Here is a 17,263-nt window from a genome sequence, read left to right on the forward strand (position 1 = left end):
ATATTTTTTAAACCTTAATGTCATAAATAGAACACAGTCAATGTCTTTTAATTAGCGGTCTTTTGTTGTTGCTGTTGTTAGGTCCCTGAGATTTTTCAAGCTGAAGTGCCCACATTTTAATAGCACCAGGTAGTCAAAGAACATGAACATGAATGTGACAGAATATGACAGAGAATTTCTGAAAACTCTTTATGCATGATTTTTTACATGATTTCATGAATGAAAGAATGTTAAAACATAAAATACATGCTGGAAAACAATGATTAGTTAAAACCTATAGTATGTGTATGTATTTTCTGAGAAGTATGAATGATGGAGGTTGCAAAATGATAAATATAGAATAATTGTGTGCTTCATTCAAAGGTGACAAAATAACGTTTTTTTTGTGTGTGTGGTAAAGGTAAAAATAATCTCCACTCATGAAAATGGATGCGTTTGTTTGAAAATCTTATATTCTACATGTGTTCCTTTCTTGATTGCTTCTTCATAAGTTTATTTAAGGAAAAAAAATGTCTAAAATAAAAATCTGAAGTATCAGGGATTTTAGCTGTAGATAGCATATTGAAAGTGTATTGCGTAGCTTAAAGAATCTCTAGGTGAGCCAAAAACAAGACTTGGAGTTTACACAGTTGGGAACAGTACCCAAAGAAATAAAACAGAGATGCCCTCCCAATGGGCATAGATTCTGCAGACAATGTGCAGTGGGCACCTCTGATATGTCCACTTCTGGAAGCCAAATTTGACATTGGGCCTGATTTTTTGTTCCTAACTTCTGAACAAAATCGGTACATGTGATTGCCAGATGCTAGGTTACCCATCTGTGCCCTCGCTGTACTGAATCATAGGTTTTCTGAAGTACAGAAGACATAATACCTGTTCAAAGGCAAATACCTGCACCACTGACAACAGCAGACCAATTGGTAGCCTCCCTGTCTGAAATGAGATAAATTGAAATTATGCAGGGTAATGATTCACAGACCTTTACAACCTGAAAGCTGTAAGTTAGTTGGGCTCTACTGTCCAAGGTCCTGGGGAAAAGGGGGTTGGAGCTGAGTCCACTGTGGTTATGCATGTGTAAATCCATAGGGGAACACTTCCAACTTCTTGTCCTACATATAAGGAGCTTAGAAGTCACCACTCTGTCCTAACAGTAAGTGAAAATGTGATCCCACTGAAAAATCATTAACTTCTTGGATCCCTATGAGAATTGAGGGCACAATAAAAATTACTGTGCCTACGATTGGAGAGATAGGCAAAAACAAGGAATCACAAATAGAAACGACAGTGGAAACCAGTGCTGGTGTAGGAAAACCTGAACTGTATTTGATGAATTTCTGGAGGCTCAGTTCTGGCAACCCTGAGAGTGGAAAGCAGCACAGGACCCCGCCACAGGAAGACTCCTGCAATGTTATAAAACATACTCCAGGAGCTTACCCGGATTTCCACAGTAAATGCCAGTGATAAATCTCATGTTTCTGGCGAGGGGAGGAATAAAGTCCCCTTTTGAAATAAACCAGAACACTCTGTTCTTCTTAACAAGACCTGCCTCAGGAGAAACTAGTTAACCAGAGCCTAACCTGCTGGGGTTTTATCAGAATTTACCTAACCTGAAGGAAGGAAAATCCTCAACTCTGGTCAGACTTAATCATCCTGTCCCACCCAAGGCAGAGAAGTTCACAAGTTAGAAGTCTGGAGGCAGGTTCACTAAAAGATTGAGACCTAATCTTAATACCGTTATGGATGCTTCCTGTTCCTCCACACCTCACCACTATTTAGAGCAGTTCCTTTTACCTGGTACATCATGTCCAGCTATGAAGAAGAAATTACAAGGCATAGCAAAAGGCAAAAAAAATTGAAGACAGAAAAAGCAGAAGGATCAGACATGGCAAGGATGTTGAAATAACCAGGCTAAAAAGGCAAAGCAATTATGGCTAATATTCTAAGGGCCATAATGGACAAAGTAGATAGCATATAAGAACATCAGGCAATGTGAGCAGAGCGATGGAAATCCTAAGAACCAAAAAGAAATGCTAGAAATAAAAAACATACTTAAGGCTATTAGTAAACTGGACACACATGAAGAAAGACCCTCTGAGCTAGAGGATATAAACAATAGAATACTGAAAAACTGAAAAAAGAGAACAAAGACTGGAAAGAACAGAACACAATATGTAAGGACTGTGGGACAACTCTAAAGGTATAACATAAACCTAATAAGAATACCAGAATGACAAAAAAGACAAAAAGAAACAGAAGAACTATTTGAAACATTAATGACTAAGAAGTTAATTAATGTCAAACACCAAACCACAGATCGAGAAAGCTCATTGAACACCAGCAGGATTAATGCCAGAAAAACTACACCTACACATATTATTTTCAAACTACAGAAAATCAAAGACAAAAAAAAAATTAAAGAAGCTACAGGGAAAAAATTTTTAAAATACCTTACCTATAGAGGACCAAAAATAAGAATTGCATCCAAGTTCTCCTCAGGAACTATCCATGTAAGGAGAGTGAGATGAAATGTTTCAGGTACGGAAAGACAAAACACCCATCTAGAATTCTGTACCCTATAAAGTTATCTTTCAAAAGTGAAGGAGAAATAAAGACTTTCTCAGGCAAACAAAAATTGAAGGAATTTGCTGTCAATAGCTTGCTTTGCAAGAAATGTTAAAATAAGTTTTTCAGCGAGAAGGAAATAATATAGGACAGAACCTCAGATCTACAAAAATAATGGAAGAGTATCAAAGAAGGAATACATGAGAGTAAAGTAAAAACTTTTATTTTTCTGATTTTTTTTTCCTTTTTTTAGTTTATTTATTTTGAGAGAGCGAGAGAGAGAGAGAGAGAGTGAGTCAAGGAGAGAGTAAACACAGAGAATCCCAAGCAGGCTCTGTGCTAGCGTGGAGCCCGATGTGGAGCTCAATTCCACGAACTGTGAGATCATAACCTGAGCCGAAATCAAGAGTCAGGTGTTTAACTGACTGAGCCACCCTGTTTTCCTTATTCTTTTTTTTTTTTAAGTTTATTTTTGAGAGACAAAGAGACAGAGCACAAGTGGGAGAGGGGCAGAGAGAGAGGAAGACAGAATCAGAAGACAGTGAGCTATTAGCACAGAGCCCAACATGGGGCTCAAACCCATGAACCTCAAGATCATGACCTGAGCTGAAGTCGGAGGCTTAACCAACTGAGCCACCAAGGTGCCCCTGTTTTTGTTATTCCTAATTAATACAACAGATAATTGTTTGTTAAAAATAATAGTAATGATACATTTGATTATATAGGCTATGCATATTCATCTACTCATATATACCTTCACGTATATTCATCTGTTTATCTTTATGCGTGTCATATAAGTGAAATGAATAAAAACATTGACACAGGATAATGAGAGGAAGGAATTGGGATTAATCCGTTTATATAAAGTATGCACACTACACATGAAATGACCTGTTGCTATTTGAAAATGGACTTGCAGTCAGAGAAAGACAAATACCATATGATTTTGCTCATGCAGAATTTAAGAAACAAAACAGATTAACATAAGGGAACAAGAAAAAAAAGAGGGAAGCAAATCATAAGAGACTCTTAATGCTAGAGAAAAAACTGAGGATAGATGGAGGGGAGATAGGTGGGGGGCGGGCTTAATGGGTGATGAGTACTAAGGAGGGCACTTGTTATGATGAACACTTGTTATGTTAGTGATGTATCCCTCAATTCTACTCCTGAAACCGCTATTACACTATATGTTAACTAACTAGAATTTAAATAAAAATTTGAAAAAAATATGGACTTGGATTAGTTATACATGTGTATTGTAAACTGTAGGACAACCACTAAAAATGTAAAAAAAAAAAATACAACTGGTAAGCTAAGAAAGAGAGAAAATGGAATCCAAAAATTCTCAATTAAAACCACAAAAGACAGAAAAATAGTGGAAGACACAAATAGAAACACAGAACATGGGAAACAAATAGACAAAAGTGATAATTAGGGTAGATGTTAATTGAATTATATCAATAAAATTTTGAATATCAATGATATAATGCACTAATTAGATGACAGAGGTTACGAGTGAATCAAAAATATGTCCCAACTATATGTTGAGTGTAAGAAACCCACTTAAAGTAAAAAAGATACGTATAGATTAAAAGTAAATGGATGGAGAAAATTATACTATGCTAATACTAATCAAAATTAACCAGGATTGGCATGTTATGTTAATTTTAAGCAGAGCAAACTTCAAAGCAAGTGAAGTGATCAGAGATAAAGATGGGGTTATTACATAAAGGGGTCAGTTCTCCCAGCAGAATTCCATAACAATTCTTCTTCTTCTTCTTCTTGTTACATTTAAATCAGTTAACATACAGAGTTGTCATAGTTTCAGGAGTAGAACCCAGTGATTCATCTCTTACGTATGTCACCCAGTGCTCATCCCAGAAAGTGTCCGCATTAATAAGCATCATCAATTTAACCCATCCCTCACTTACCTCCCCTCTAGCACCCTTCACCTTGTCGCCTGTATGTAAGAGTCTCTTATTCTTTTCTTTTTTATTAAAAAAAATTTAAATGTTTATTTGTCATTGAGGAAGAGAGAGACAGAGCGTGAGAGGAGGAGGGGTGGAGAACAAGAGGGAGACACAGGATTTGAAGCAAGCTCCAGGCTCTGGGCTGTCAGCCCAGAGCATGATGTGGGGCCCAGACTCACAAACCGTGGCATCATGACCTGAGCCAAGGTCAGATGCTTAACCAACTGAGCCACCCAGGCACTCCAAGAGTCTCTTATTCTTAATGTGTATACACCTAACAACACGGTGTCAAACTATGCAAGGCAAAAACCGATAGATCTCCAAAGACAACCTGATGAAACCACTATCATAGTTAAAGACTTCAACACCCCTCTCAAAAATGGAAGATCAAGCAGACCCCAGATCAGTAAAAATATACTTGAACTTAATAACACCATCGATCAACTGTATATAACTGACATCTACAGATTACTCCAAACTAACAATAGGAGAATACACCTTCTTCTCAAACTCACATGAAACATTCAAGATAGACCACATTCTGAGCCATAAAATACACCTTAGCAAAATTTAAAAGAATGGAAATGATAAAATGTCTGCTTCAGACTACAATGGAATACAACTAAAATTTAGTAACAGAAACATAACTGGAAAATATTCAAAAAGGTGGAGATTAACACAGTTCTGAATAACACCTCGTTGAAGAAGAAATCTCAAGAGAAATAAAAAATATATTAAACTAAGTGAGGGAACACATGATTTATCAAACTGTGAAATGCAGCCAAATCAGCTCTTAGAGGGAAATTTACAGCACTGAATGCATTTGTGGAACAGAAGAGAGATCAAAAATTAATCATCTAAGTTTCCACCTTAGTACACTATAAGAATAAGGGACAATTAATACAAAGTAAGCTGAAAAGGAGAAATAAGAATTCTAGCAGAAATCAATGAAATGGAAAATAATAAGTCAATAGAGAAAATCAATAAAAACAAAAGCTGATTCTTTGTAAAGATCAATAATATTGGTAAGCCTCTAGCCAGGCTAAGAAAAAAGAAGACCAACTTTCTGATATCAGTAATGAAAGAGAAGACATAACAAAAATTACCATGGACATTGAAAGGAAAACTATGAACAGTATTTGCTCACCAATTTGATAACCTAGGTGATATGGAGCAAGTCCTTGAAAGACCATCTTCCAGACAATAAAAGATCAGTGGTTGTGGTGGAAAGAAGGAGGCAGAGTTGAATAGGTAGAGCACACAAGATTTTTAGGGCCGTGAAAATACTCTGAATGATATTATAGTGATGGATATATGTGATTATACATTTGTCCAAACCCATAGAATGTATGACACCAAGAGTTAACCCTAAGGTAAATTATGGACTTTGAGTGATTATAATGTGTCAATGTAGGTTCATCTTTGGTAAAAAATGTATCATTCTGGTGAGTGGTATTGATAATTGGGGCAGCTCTGCATGTGTGAGGGCAGGAGGTGTGTTTGAAATCTCTCAGTTTGGTTGTAAACCTAAAACTTCTCTTAAAAATAGTCTTTGGAAATAAATAAATAAACTTCTTTTACAACATGCACACACAAATCCGCAGGGATGTGAGCTTAACCAAAATTCAGACTCTTTCTGACATCTAGTCACCCAAACTTCATTTCTCATTGTATATTCTTAACTTCCCATTAATTCTTCTGTTTAAGAAAAAGTAAGATAACATACTAAGAAAACATACTTCGGTCCACCCGCTTTGATTTTTATATTGAGAACTTATTATACTGTATTTCTGCTGATAAGGGTAATTTATATTTATTCATCAGTTACTATGCACTAGGTATTGCTTTAAATATTTTATATTTAATAATTGAATCCTCACAAATAATATGAAATATTTACTGAAATTTATAGATAAGAGAAATAGTCGTTGAGAGTTTAAGTAAATTGCCAAGATAGTACACACAGTAAGTGGAAGAACTGAAATTTGAACCTATGAAGTTTGGGTACCGACTCTTTGTTCTTCAACTTCATTCTTTTTGTCTGAATTAGACCCTACAGTAGGGATCAAGAATGCAAAAAGAAGGCAAATAGGAACTACTGAATTTAGAAATGGATATACTGATAAACTCTTAATACTTAATAATTAAAGTCATTATAAATGCATATTTGCCTGGGATGATCCTAGGTTATAACCTCTGTTCTCTTATTACAATTAACAGTGCCTCTTTTATTCTCAAATTTTCCTTGTTTGGGAAACTAATTACAAATTCATCTTATGAATAATGCCATTTGTACTGCTAGAACACAGGCTTACATTTCAGAATTATCAATAAACAAGACTTGACGTGTTGAAATTAAGGTGATCAGACTCTTATTGTTTGAGGGAGAGTCAGTCATTATACTCCAACTTGAAATCAAAGTATGATAAATTAGATATATAATATAGATATATATATAATATACATATATATAGATTAGATAATTAGATAGATATATATATCTAATTAGATATATATATATATCTAATTAGATAATTAGATATATAATATAGATATATATATTTGGGGTAACCATACAAGTAGAGATTATTCGTTGATATTGTTGATGGAACTGCTGTGGACTAAATATATTTCTTCACATATATATACAATAGGGAAAGTAATCATTGACTGACTTCCTATTTTTTTATTTAGTGATACATTTCAGTGGATAAAAGCTATGGTTTCCAATTTTACTTCACATTGATAAACTATGAGAGATACATAGTGCTAAAGGAATAAATTGAGCTTCCAGTTTGAGAAATATACCCTGGGTTAATTTAAAATATTTTTAAATTTACTGCCATTATTCTCCAAAATTCCAAACTATATGATACTTTATTTAAGATACCCTTTTTGAAAGGAAAAATTATGACATATATAAGTGGCTTATAGCTGCTATAAGTCTATTGTTTTATCAACTGAACAGCCTTATCAATCCCCTCCCCTACCACGAAAAAAAAATAGAAAAACCTTTGGGGAGTATTTTATGGGGCATTAATTAAATAATAAAATAAATATCTCATTCATATAAACTGGTAATTAGAATAAATTGTATTTGGGTGCACCTGGCTGGCTCAGTCGGTTAAGTGTGCGACTTTGGCTCAGGCCATAACCTCGCAGTTTGTGAGTTCGAGCCCTACATCTGGCTCTGTGCTTACAGCTTACAGCCTGTAGCCTGCTTGGGATTCTGTGTCTCCCTCTCTCTCTCTGCCCCTCCTCCACTCGCACTCTGTCTCTCTCTCTCAAAAATAAACAAACATTAAAAAAAAGTGAATAAATTTTATTTGGGTTTTTTTTTTTAATTTGACCCATCAATATATTTTAGTACTTCAATAGAGACCAAAAAATATTTAAAGTATTTAAACCTAATTATATAAAACCAATAGGCTATTGACACAAAACAAGTAGCACACATAGAAATAAACAACAAGACTTTTATGAAACAATAACATAATTTTGACAAGATAACTCAAAAACATGAATGTATGTAATTTGTACTGGGTAATTGGTACCATCTCTCAGAGCTGGCTGACAGGAAGTTTTTGTTTGTAGGTACATATGTATATATGTCATAAACGCATGTTGGTTTTCCTTTTTCCAACGTCCCTTTGTCTTTTAGGCAATGGACTTCGTTATATAAGGTTATGAGGGATGGTAATGACAGCACCTATCAGAAACACAGGAAGTATCAATCTTGTCAGAAATAGGACATTAGATGAAAGTTCCCTTTTAGTAAAACACAAAAAGTAAATCAGAAGAAGTGATTTAGTATTTTCAAGTAGGAAATTGGCTGCTTAAATGCTTTTTGCAATTTATTTCCAAGCAAACTATGAGTGTTTCAGTAAGTCACAGCCTCTCCAAAATGTCTTAAACTCCCGAAAATCTATGTTTCTAATGATATCATTATAGCAATAACTATAATGGGTGCTAGCAACTCAAATTCAAAGCAATACTAAAGAGAAAATTTAGAGGTCAATATTCATCAGGATTTTTGTTGAAGTACTATCAATAGAAAATACTTACCTTTTAGGCTTCTCTAGTTCTTAGCTACTTTCCCTCTAAACACTGTGTTTCTTCCTAAAAAGGATTTTCTTTTCACCTTACATCCATAAGGATACAGATTTCCTTCTCAGATAAATGAATATAATGGAAGTAAATATTTTATTTATTTTTTTAAAGTTTATTTATTTATTTTGAGAGAGACAGAGAGAGCATGAGTGGTGGGTGGGCTGAGAGAGAGGGAGGCAGAGAATCCCAAGCAGGCTCTGCTCTTTCAGCCCGGAGCCTGTTGCAGGGGTTGAACCTATGAAACTGTGGGATCATGACCTGAGCTGAAACCAAGAGTTGGATGCTTAACCAAATGAGCCATCCAGGCGACCCTGAAGTGAATCTTTTTAAAAACTACATCAGCTTTCTCTATTTTCACTTGATGAAGCCTCCCTTTTAAAAGGAAAGAAACAATGACTATATCCGTTTTAAGCAAGTTGTCTCCCTATATTAATTGCATCCCTTATATTTCTCTAAGTCTGAAAATGTCTCACTCAGTGAGTCTTATTTGTCCATAAGTGTTTGTATGTAGGTATATATGTATGTTCCTACACACATATTAAAAATAGAGCATGATTTCTTCCATCTCCTTGTTTTACTTTGCAATGTTTCTACAGTAAGACCAGATCAGGAGTGGAAAGAGTATACAGATAAGTGGAAAACAAGGATTGCATACACAAGAGTGAGCAGGTTTTGAAACTAATTAAGAACCTTGCTACCTGGTCCTGAGCATCCCAAAGGAGGTGCAGAATTAGCCAACATGTACCGGGAGGAATATGATGGTGCTGGCTTATAGGGGGGCAGAGCAGGGAGGCACAGAACTTGAGGCTGGGTAAGCAAGTATCATAGACTTGGGGGCACTTTCCCAAACATAGAGCTTAACACCCAGCAAAGACTTAGAAAATAGGACAAGGTCACTGCTAGAGTGGCTCATAGAAGCCTGAAGAAAATAATTGTCCACACTGAGCAAAGTGGGAATGCCTGAGTTTCTCTGGGGCACAGTACTAGAAGGGGTCAAATCATTCAGAAAAGTGACCTTGCCAGAAGGAACATATTTTGTGAGAACAGAGCACCCAATGGAGGATTATATTCTGCAAGAATGTCCAAAGGACACATCGATTTACCAAAGCCATCAGGAACACAGTGGTGATAGAGGCACTGTCACCATTTTGTTCAGTATTGGCTTTCTTCTGTAGGCCAGGGCTGATGGCAAGACAGACAATCACAGAATTTGGCTTTATACCAATAGAAAAGGTGGAGCACCAGAGGGAACGTGGGAGTTTTTAACTTCCAGAAACCAGGGGACCACAATTACTATGGCACCCTGTGTATCCAAAAGATAAGCAAGGGTCTTGACCTAGAGATGGCTAATAAAACATAGGTCTCTGGAAGCAAGAGTTGGGCAGAAAATGGATGTGAATGTAGGTAGCTTTTTCTTTTTTCTTTTTTTTTTTTTTTTTTGTATCACTTGTATATCTTCCTTTACCTTTCCTTAAAGGTATGTTTATTCTCACAATATAAACCTTTACGAGATTGTATTTGACACAAACACACACACACACATACACACACACGTATATATGTATATATTATATACACAGTTATATCAGTATTCTCTACCAAATTGAGAGAAGCCTAAGGTGTAAAGCAAAATCACCATAGTTCCTTCTTCTCTTCATAAACATTTTTTAAAATTTATTTACTTATTTTGAGAGAGATTGGGTGGGGCGCCAGAGAGAGAGAGAGAGAGACAGAGAAAGGCAGAATCATAAGTAGGGTCCACACTGTCAGGGCAGAGCTGGGATGTGGGCGATCCTGCGAGATCATGACCTGAGCCAAAATCAAGAGTCGGACGTTCAACCAACTGAGCCACCCAGGTACCCCCCTTTCTTGTCTTTATAATTCTCAGCCTCATTGTTCAGTGTATTTCTCCATTTTTTTTTGGCAACCAATAACCTCTTCTGCCTTTATTCATTCATTCAGCTGATGTTTATTGAGGGTATATCACATACTAGTTTTACTGACGATACAATAGTGAATACGACAGAATTTCTGCCCATTTGGCACTTACATTCTCTAAAAGAAAGACACAGTAGAAAAATGATCACGTAAAGGCCCAGGTAATGATGGCTTCTCTGGAGAAAAAAGAAAAAAAAAAAAAAAAAGCTAGATAAGTGGGATGAGCTGCCCGGAGTTGATGGTGAGGTGTTTTACTGAGTTTTACTGAGCTCTCGTTTCCTTCCTCCCTGTTAAAACCATGGTTTTAAAATGAATGATTCTCTTTTTTTTTAATCTTTTTATTTATTTTTGAAGGAGAGACAGACAGAGTATGAGTGGGGAGGAGCAGAGAGAGAGGGAGACAGAATCCAAAGCAGGCTCCAGACGCTAAGCTGTCAGCACAGAGCCCAATGCGGGGCTCGAACTCATGAACTGTGAGATCATGACCTGAGCTGAAGTCAGACGCTTAACCGACTGAGCCACCCAGGCGCCCCATAAAATGAATGATTTTCATATTCATCTGCAGAGCTTTAAGAAAAATTACTACGGGATAGTAGTATTTGTGATTTGCATTAATTGTGGAATGTAAGAGTCCATCATTGTTTGGTATAGACAGCCTTTGAAGAAAGCAGACAAAAGAATCTAATTCTTCTGTTTGGACTAGCACTGAGCCCTCTGCCTAAATAGTGCCCATCCCCAAACCTTGCACCAATATCTTGCATCTTTTTCTATAAACTATAAAGACGATCAAAACAGAAAGGATTTAAACTTCTCTTTGATCCTTATATGTGAACACCCACCCCAAAATCAACATTTTCTCCAAACGTGTAGGTTTTAATATTGCTATGCACTGTTTTGTAGACAAACGTGCAAATAAGTCAACCAGACATCCGAGTTCTAGTCTCCTGTTTTGATTTCTGTGCAGTGTTTAAACATGGCCAAGGTAGAGTGACTGTCATCGCCAGGAAAGTCTGATGTTATAGGCCGTTTTGCTCAGATGGTGGCAAGGAAGTGATGGCTGCCCACGTTAATGGCCATAGCTAAGAATATCTCATGCTGTTAAATTCTGTCAGCACACTAATAGCCTAGTTTAGGCAAAGCCAGTGCCACACCGATCTTCCAGTTCAGAGAACAGATATATTGTCTCCAAATAATAGATATAATCAGTGGCCCTTCTTTCTTCCTCTCTCCAGCACCAGAGAGCATGTGATCTGTTTTTCTCTCGCTATTTGAACAGTGATTCCACGCCGAACAAATACCCAAATTGACATTTACAGCTGCTCTGAAGAAGACATTTGGCAGCAATTTGAAAAATGACAGGGGGGTCATTTAGAAGACCTCATGTCCCATGGCATTTTTTTTTTTTTTTTGTCGTGCTGCCTTTCCCTGGTAGCTGTGTAGAAGCACTAATATGACCGCATGCTACATAACCTAGGTGACCTGAGATTAATTAGCTTGCCTGAGCCTCCCGGTATCATCTGTAAAATGAGCCAAATGGAAAAGAAATGGCAAAACCATACTAATCATATGAATTACAGAACATTCCGTTTTTGGCAGAATTTCATTTTGACAGATACATTTCAAACCGTAATTTATTTCAATTTTATTTGAAAAACAAGATTGTATCTTGAAAGGATGGTAATTATATATTGGAATTAGATTAGGGATTTTGCTAATATGAGAGGAAAATAACATGTTGGAAAGTATTATCTAAATCCCTAGGAATATAAGAGTGCTGAGTAAGTCAAAGTTACTTGAAAGTCATGTTTCAAATTGGGTCACACTCATTTTGCTGTAGCCATTTGCAATCAAATTTATGCTAGGTGAAGGGAAAGTAAAAGAAAATAATGCTGGAGTAAAAACCCTTCCCTTAAATACCATATGCTGGTAGCTGTGGCCAGATTGTTAATGCTCTAAATTAAAATCTATATAACTCTCAGTCCTTTATTTATTCCTGTATTATAAGGGCATCAAAACAAAAAAGGCCAAATTTGAGTGTTCAGCAAAGGGAAATATGGCTATGTTTAAATAGCTTTGGACTTAAAGAAATCTGATTAGGGGAAAGAACAAGATCGCTGGTGAGTAAATAGTAGAAAAGGAAAAGTATGGCTTCCGTGTTGTTTTTTCTGATTGGCCTTGTACTGAGAGAGTAGATTTTTGGCTAGTAATATCTCTCTGTCATCCTAGGTATTAGTGATGTGGGCTACATGTCTCTGGTTACCCCTGGATACTTGGCTCCTAAAAAACGTATTAATAGTATCAACAACAAAGGCAAGAATAAATGGGAGAAATAAAACTCTGTCAACAGAATCAGTATGCTGGGGACCACAGACTAGAACATAGAGCAGCATTCCTCCTGTCTGCAAATGTTTCCCCTTCTTTGACTGAAAGGATCCATGTCCTGCATATTAAACACACCCGGAATTGCAGTGAATATTCTGTGAAGAGTTCAGCAGAAATCATTGATTAGAGTGCCCTTGTTGTGCGAGCTACATTTTTTTTTTCCTGCATAAAGCTCTAGAAAATATCAGCTATGCATGGATCCTTTACCCTGATTTTGATTTTGTTAGTTTCCTCTGAGAAATTAAAATATTGGAAAACATTTCTTCATAGTGCACTGGAATGGAGACACGATTAACAGATTTCCCCGTTTGTCTGAGTTAAAATTCACCCTAAAGCATTTCAACAAGTAATTATAATACCAAATATTCAAAAAGGATCCAAAAATACTAGCAATGAAACAAATAGTTGCTGGCATATATATTATCTTTTCTGAAGCCTGAGATGACAATAGGTAGCTTAGTGACACATGGAAACAATGTGGAAATATTCCGAGTATTCCAGCAGTGTTCAGTACTGACTTCTTGTTGCCTACACAACTACATCCTTCTACCAATGCTTCCTTCTTCTTTCTGCGTATTTTACTTTTCCCTTCCCTATTGGTTTATTACCATCAGCAAATGCTTCCATTTCAAAGCTGTTTTTGACTTGACCTTTGCCTCAAATTTCTGCCATACCTCTGTTGCCTTTATAACAAATCTCGTTGAAAGTGTTATCTATAGTTTCTTCCTATGTCTCCTCTATTTCCCATTAACCCTCTGTAACCAGACTTATATTCCATGATAACACTATGACTTTTTTGTCAAAGTAATCAATGAAGCTCAGTGTTACTAAATCCAATACCAAATCTCAGCCATAATCTTAATATGGAATTGGGGGAATATTCAGAAGCTGTTATTGAAATTCAAGTTGTCAAAAGACAACTGCTCTTTTGCCACTGTGCATATTGTTCCCTGATATTTATCCTTCATTAGAGCTAATAAACTTGATGCTTTGTGAAGGCTATTCTGCCTTATGAATTGGATTATCGATCAGAATCCCAGACCACTGCCGCTACTGAATGATTTGTAGATCTTACAGATTGGCGTCGTGAAGAGCATTGACTTCCAGACCTACAACTCAATATGGCAAGGGTACTGGATGGTTAGGCAGTGAAGATGGAAGAAAGAGCTCAGATTTTGATGTCAGGGCAGTTGCCGACCCACTCTCAGTGTGCAGCGGCAGAATTTCTGTGGTGGAGGTTTGTTTGTTTGGTGTTTGTTTAATATCTGTGAGCGAAAAGTGTGAAACTGGAAAAATAAATTCATAAGGAAAGGCAGATTGAGAGGAGAGTGAGAACAACTATTCCTGGGTGAGTGCTTAATTGATTTTTAGTATAAGTAGAATTGCCAAAAATATGAGTCAATTATAGCAGGTGAAACAAGCACTTGAAAAATGTGTGATTGTACAAGGAAGGTTTTGTTGGGAATTTGAGAACTACAGTGATCAGTTATGATTTTATTCCGGTGTGACCATTAGTGATTAGCCATAGTCTCCTCTATGACACAGCAATAAGGTGACCATGGACGTTTATGAATGTAGTTCAAAAGAGTGTGACACGTTGTTTGAAAATATTAGTACCGCCTGGTACGTCTTAGTTCTCTCAGATTTGTTAGTTATATGATCAGGAGACTTACAATTTCGGGGTAGATATAATTGAACAGAATGGATTGTTCAGGTAGAATCCCAGCAGTGTTCAGCACACAGAAAATCCCCCAGAATTTAGATGTAATTGAATTGACCAATTTGAAATGAATGAAGGCATGAAGTGAGCAAGTTTAGGGTGAAAAGATTATCACCTGACTCTCTTACCTAATTTAAACACTGAAATATCCCCTCAAGTCCTTGAAATGTTACATGTACAAGCAAGGCGAGATTGTTGTATGATGACAAGAAATGACCCAACCACCTTGATACGGCTCTGGTCCAAACAACTATATAGTTTATGATACAGGCAATTTCTCTTGCTTGGGCCACCTTATTTCAACCTCATGTTGAGAGGTGATAAGGCATATAGGACGCGACCTCTTGCTACCATATCTGCCATGTATTGTTTAATAATGAGAAAAAGGTAGAAGCCATTCAAAAGAAGGAAGATGGCTAATAGAAAAATAAAAATGATAAGAAGAGAAATGGAAAAAATGGTTTAGGCGACTCAACTATTCAGGTGGTGGATAAAGAACAGGATGAAAATCAGAATGATAGTGATAGTGTTGTGGTCAAATACCGTTGCTACTCAATCACTGGATCTCGACAGTGGTGTATCCCAGCTCATGTGTTGGCCTCTCTTCGAAGGCACCATAAATTTATTCTAAATTGGATATATATAAGCCCAGTGATGCTTAGGAAGTATGGGGGGAAAAAGGAAAGGGTGTGATACATTAATGAAGGTATTCAGTTGCTGACCTATGACTGGATGTCAGGAAATGTTCCTTTTTGCTTGCTTTAATGATCATGCCAAAAAGAAGTCTTTAAAAAAAGTTTTATTGAGATATGATGCAATTATACACAATTTGCTTAACCCCCTCTTCACAGTTATATTCAGCAATAGTAAATTTCAAGATTTCTGCCTTAGTTCTATTTTGTATTATATAAACAAATACCCGCCCCCCCCATTTCACCTTTCATTTGGTTAACATATATTTTTACATTCCTTTGATTTTAAAATTTTGATAACATTCTTGTGTAAATATATCTCTTATAATCTATATATGACAGGTTTTCTCTTTTATTCCATTCTAATAGTCTCTTCTTTTAAATAGATGCTTATATGGTATCATGAAAATTTCATCGATAGTTATTTTTCAATTTCAACTATAAATATGTCTTCTAAATTCGAAACTCTTCAGTTATTTTCCCATCCTTCAAACACAACCAGGAAATTGGCATGCTTCATCTATCAACAGAAAGCCACACACACACATTCTTTTTATGGCTCTCTAGAATTCCAGTTACATTGTTTTAAAATATGAACTTCTAGTAAATATGCACCATTTGCCAATAGTTCCAGTTTTCTTTCTTTCTTTTCTTTTTCTTTTTTGCAATTCACAACCATCTTTAAAACAAGAAAGACTCATATATGAATCTATTGCATTTCAGTATTTAGTTTCAACAAAACACAACGTCTTGGCAATTTACAAACTGAATAGCTTTCCTTTCCATTGTATATGATGAGGACAACTTTTTTTCCAAAGTTTTGAAAGTTAGAGAATTCGTTGGTAGGCAGCCCTGAGCTAAGTTGATGATAATGCTGCTGATTGTATTGTGTCTGTTTTGAGGTTTGTTGTTTTTTTTGTTTTTTTTTTTTTTTCCAGGTTTGGAGGCTCCTATTGAGATGTTCTCAAGGGCAGAGACTTTTTCCTCAGCTGGGTCCAGTCTACTAAAAAGCCCATCAAAAGTGTTTTTCATTTCTACCACAGTGTGTTTTATTACGAACATTTATTTGGGGTCATTTCTTAGGATTTCCATTTCTCTGCTGACACTGCCCATGTTCTTGCTTGCTGTCTGCTTCATCCATTATAAACCTTAGCATATTAATTATAGTTCTAAATTCCTGGTCTGATAATTCCAATATCCTTACTATGTCTCGTTCGGATGCTTGCTCTGCTTGGTCAAATGGTGTTCTTTGCCCTTTGGTATGACTGGTCTTTTATTCTTGATAGTCAGACATGATGTTAGGTCTCATAATCTTTTAGTTAGTATTTTAGTTACAGGATGGCTAGAATGGGCTGGACTTGGCTAGTTCCCTTCTTCCACGTGCAAAATTAGAACTGGCAGGATCTGGCTATTTTTCTTCCCTCGGGTCAGCTGTCTCTGATAACACTCCAGCCGGTTAGACTCTGGTTAAATAGTTTCCCCTGAGGGTAGGCTGCGTTAAGAAGAAAGCAGCTGTCTCTGGTTATTCATTTACCTTTTCATTCCTTTTTCTAATTTTTTTTTTAACTTTCTATCATTGTTTTTATTTCCGTGGAATATTTCAAACATTCACTAAAGTCGAAGAAGCAGTATAATAAGCGTCAATGTACGGAGCATTTCATCCTCAATAATTATCACGATTTGCCAGTTTCAAATAATTTACTTTCCCTTCTCCCTGCCGGAAACAAGGGGGAGTAGTTTTCTCCATTATTTATTTGGAGAACCTGCTGAAGTTCCTTGAGGTTGATCCTGGGAGCCTGGCGTTCTGTGACTCATCTCCCGCAGAGTTGTGTTAACTCTCTGACTTGTCTGCATTGACCCTCCAGGAATTCAGCAGTTGCAGTTCGGGT

The 17,263-nt window shown here is 36.4% G+C and overlaps 1 pseudogene; it reads right to left on the bottom strand.

Annotated features, from left to right (window-relative positions):
* Window positions 1–810: 810 nt before the first annotated feature.
* LOC132676484 (transmembrane protein 138-like) overlaps window positions 811–17,263 on the bottom strand; it is a 31,838-nt pseudogene continuing 15,385 nt past the window's right edge.

Source organism: Panthera onca, chromosome A2, assembly GCF_046562875.1.
Source record: "Panthera onca isolate mPanOnc1 chromosome A2, mPanOnc1 haplotype 2, whole genome shotgun sequence".
NCBI lineage: Eukaryota > Metazoa > Chordata > Mammalia > Carnivora > Felidae > Panthera > Panthera onca.